A 4920-nucleotide genomic window follows, 5' to 3' on the forward strand; every position below is an offset into this window, starting at 1 on the left:
TTAGGTATGAAAGTTAAATCTTCACTCCATTCACTTCATTTTTTAGTAGAAAATCAGTAGATCTGATACTTTTAAATATTGAGGAATAGCAATATTAGCAGATTATAAGGTGGAACACATCAGAAGAATCAGCTAAAAGAATTAAAGTGAGTATACCTGAGAAACAAAGCCAGGCAACAGGTCTATTTTTCATTATAATGTTGTATAATTATATGATGTTTTTAATGATATGTAAGTATTACTTTGATTAAAAACAAAAACTTAAATTTGAAAAAGGTGACACACATATGGTGGTGCTTCCAGCCTCCTGAGGTCCATCAATGTCCTTTAACCCTGTGAACCCACACTTTAAAAAAACAAAAAAGAAGAAACTAAGGTTCAAGGAACTAGAAAGTCACCTGCATCAAGTAGATGGTTTCAGAAGCCCAAGTTACTTTAGAACAGTATCCCACCAGGCCACGGACTGAAGGTTGTTTGTTGAATTTGACACAGATGAAAATATTTAATAGAAAAGTGGAAGAGTTTGAGCTGACAAATGTTGACATGGTTCAAGTCATTTGATACAGTAATTATGAATCTTCCTTTTGGGACCAAAAATAATAAAGAGATAGATATGACTTTTCTGAAGATTGCTTTGGAAATGGCAAGAACAGCAGTATAGTCCTTAAACAAATCCTCAACTAGAGAACATATTCAAAAGAAAGTTCAGAGTGAAAAATCAAGATAGATATTATTGCAGGATTGTGATATGACCTACTAGCATCACATAAATTTCTTAAAAAGAAATCAGTGGACATTGAAGTATTCCTCATTTGGTTTTCTTTTTAAAAACCTCCCCCCAAAAGGTAGCTTAAAACCTAATTAAAATAAATACAAAATTTGTCTATTATAAAAGGTGCTACAAACTATAGATTTTATTTCTAGGAATGTAGTAACAATATTTTGAGTATGTGTTTTAGAGATATATACTGAAGTATTTACAAATTGTATGGTATGGCATCTGAGATTTGCTTCAAAATAAAATTTTATGAATAGAGAGTAGGGCTAGAAATCAAACAGCATTGATCATGAGTTGAAAATTATTGAATACTAGGATCCATCATGTTATTACTCTGTCTACTTTTGTATATATTTGAAAATTTCCAAATAAAAAAGTTATCAAAAATAAATGTGCCATCCACAAAACTGAGAATCACTCTACCAGGCATAGTTTATAGCCAAGCAAGACTATAATGATTAGTACCTGAATTTGTTCACAACAGAAGTTAGAGGTGAATCTATTAGTCTTTAACAGCTTTGGGAGACTACTAGAACAATGAAAAGGAATTTGGTGTTTAACTCACAACATTTCCATGACTGACCTAATTCTCCTAGGTTCTCTTTAAATCTTCTACTCCAGAGCCCCCAGTATGATGTTAAGTATCATCATTTTTTAGTAATTACTTACTGAGCTTTTTTTCTTAATGGTAAAAAGTGTAATAGTATATATATCAATTACATCTTAGATTCAGTAAAATACGTTAGATGGACTGAGGAGAAAAAGTGGCAATTAAAACATAATACACTCTAATTTCATAAATGTTCCTAATTTCGTAAATGTTAAGATGAAGAAAACAATTTGAGTCTTGGAATTGATGAAACACAATATTTTCCCCCAAGAGCATCCCTTCTTATCCCAACCCTTCATCCCCACACTAAATCAATCTTGAGAATCAGTAGATCCACATAATATCTGCCTCCATCGTAGTTTGACAGTGGTATCCCTACCTTCTCCTACTTGTCCTCAAAGCACTAATTTGAAAATACCAATTTTGTTTGCCTCTCCTTCTATCAAATGCCAAGCAAGGTGCCTTGTTTCAGAAATACTCAGAGAATGAATAAATATTTCCCTTTGCACCTTTCAGAGTGCTTTGTACTCAGTAGGTCCCAGTGACTGACTAATATGCCAATGTAAGCATGGACTTGTGCCCTGTACCAGCAGGGATTATTATTACAAGGAACAGAAACTAGCTCTGCCTGCTTAAGCAGAAAAGGAATTTGTTCTGAAGGTAATTCCACAGAATCTCCAGGAGGGCTAGAGAACTGGGTTTAGAGGTTATGTAGTCAAAAATAATGCTTAAAATGATGACACAAAGACAGTCCAGTAAAGACATCTCTACTGCCACTACCAGGTCCAGACTCAGTAGCTGGCTCCACCGACCCCTCCCCAGCACTGGTCAAGGGTATTGCCAACCGAAACATCTGCCACTGGGGCAGCGTCTGAGTCCATGTCTATGATGCAAGGATGTCTGGGAGAGGAAGCATCTGGCACTTTTATCTCCTGTAGTGAGAAGTGGCCTCTGTCTCATAATGTGGGAGAGCCCCCCCAACATGGGAAAGGGGTTCAGATAGCAGTGTTCAAGAGGAATGACGGGTGTCCACCTCTACACTATAAACAAACACCTTTGAAAGCCAAAACACAGTGCAGACTAATAGAGTACACACCGAATACAGAGTGAATACGTTTGCCTTTCATCTTTGTTTAATTTGTGTAATTTTATTTTAGAACCTGGACACGTGCCTACTTCGTGGCTATTCAAAGTACATATCATTTCATCTAAGAATTTCAAGTATGATCTTAGCTAAGTAAACCCAGTGGTGGTCAAAAAGTAGATGCATTTATTTTAAGTGATTAATTATATATGGAATAATCTTTAAGTAGAAAAGAATAAGGATATTCATTATTAATCAAGAAAAGGATGTACAATAGTTATATGCTACATAAATGTTACTAAGCTGAATTAGACATTGGCAGATTCATGTATAAGTGCCTGGGAACTCAATTTAAACTGCATAATCTGATTTAGGAGGTGCTTTTAAGGTCATGTGAGCCAACATCCTACCCAGGCTCACATGAGCCAGTCCCCCTTATTACATCCCTGACAGGTGGCCCAAAATGCATCACTTTCAGTACAGTGTGTTATAGTGTCTGTTTCTGATCTTTTCATATGGACTCTATGAATCCAACCAAAGAAAGTATTAATTTCTTCTGTACTGTTGGTTAATACTCAAGTGAACTAAAACTAATTTTTACAACTCAAACTGTTGTTAAAGTAGGACTTCCACTCCCTATCCTTAGGCTACTAATTTTAGAAACTAAATGAAGCCAACATTTATTCTTTCTGAATATAATCTTAGTTTCAGCCCTTGCTCTGGGCTAAGGGATATTAAGTTTAATCCTGATTGTCATTCAAATTCACTAGTTCTTGGAGCTTTGCATTATCAACAAACCTGATATTTGTATGGTCTAAGTATATCTGAGTCACTGATAAAATTGTAGAAATGTCAGGGTCAAGGGAAGAGCTCTGAAGGAGGCCAACAGAAACCACCTCCTATGTGGCTTTCACACCTGTAAACATTCTTTGGTTACAGCTGATGAATCCAGCTATTAGATCATATCCCAGACCTCATTTCTGCATCTCATCTACAAAGATTACTCGTCTAATTGATAGATGTGTCCCAGAAGGATAGAGTAGATGTAAAAATTTGATGAGTCTGGCTCTATTTTAAATATTGTAGGTTATCTATAATTTAAAGGAATAATAGAAGAAATATTTGATACAGCACAGAACTCTTTAGTGAAGCAAAAACTATAACCCAAACTTTTTATTTTATGTCTTGATTTTCATGTACTGGTTCACATATTGGGCTACATACACATTACACATGTATTTAGGTGGTCCTATGTTAGGTGAATATATATTTATAATTGTTTTGACTAATGATGTGCATAATATATATTTTAATTGAAACAGCTTTGATAAATGTTTACCATTTTAAAGAATGTATGATAAAACTTCTCAATTAAAAATAACTGTTTTAAGATTTTTGCTAATTTAAATGGATTCTAAGACCAAAGAAAATCTGAAATTAAAATGTAAGTGTTCTACTGGAATATAGACTCTTGAGAAAATCTGGCTTCCAAATACTGAAGGGTAGAGCATTCTGATTCTTCTTCTGAAGGAAAAGGAAGAAATGTACTTGTATAGTAAATTCATTCCAGAGACTGATTCATACTTAAAATATTTATAATGCCAAATGGTAATGTAAAAAACAATTAGGGAACAGAGATTATGATATCATTGATGATATCTGCTAAACCAAAAAGCAGCTGTGGGATAAATAGTTAGTTTCATCATGAATGAAAGCTTCAAAACATATGGCGATCTACTTATACAAGGGATAGGACTGAGAGTTATAGCAGCTGAAATAAGCTCTTATACCACGCATTCTAATTAACGAAGTCCCAATCCCAATAATTAAAATGGAAACTATGTTTAAAAGCTATGTAAAGACCTTTGAATCTGCAGTCATTAGCTTGTTTGAAACTGATTTTTTAAAGAGGCTTAATGAGCTCTCCTTAAGCATTTACCACAATCATCTTGCTTTGTAACAAAAAAGCAAAAAATCAAACACAGCAAATTGTGAATTATTTTGATGGCATCTGAAACATTATAGAGAGTACATAGACAATATAGAAATTGTCTAATTACATTGAGAATGGAGTTATTTATCCTTTAGAACACAATGTTTATTTTATAGACATAGATGATTGGAGTTGACACAATATTCTCTTTTTAAATGTGCATATCTTCCATTTTATAGCACAGAAACTGATGTAAAATAAGACTTGCTCGTGGTCAGCATAAGTGAGCTGGAGGGTTAAAAGCTCCTGGGATGCAAAAACATGCTGTCTTCAGATTCTTTAAATTCAAAGTATTTACTGAAGACTTAGAATGTGAATTGAGCACACAATTTCAGTTAAAGCTCTCTCTGGGTGACAGTCCACGTAAGTTGTCATTAGAGATCACTGAAGTAAGGCTTTTTTCAGTAAGTCATATCCATATGAAACTTCGCTGAAAATAAAAACTATAGTCTAAT

At 34.2% G+C, this 4920-nt stretch overlaps 1 pseudogene; it reads left to right on the top strand.

Moving 5' to 3' along the window:
- The first annotated feature begins 320 nt into the window (after window positions 1-320).
- LOC137772159 (rRNA N6-adenosine-methyltransferase METTL5 pseudogene) lies at window positions 321-828 on the top strand (annotated as a pseudogene).
- Window positions 829-4920: the final 4092 nt, after the last annotated feature.

Source organism: Eschrichtius robustus, chromosome 11 (assembly GCF_028021215.1).
Source record: "Eschrichtius robustus isolate mEscRob2 chromosome 11, mEscRob2.pri, whole genome shotgun sequence".
NCBI lineage: Eukaryota > Metazoa > Chordata > Mammalia > Artiodactyla > Eschrichtiidae > Eschrichtius > Eschrichtius robustus.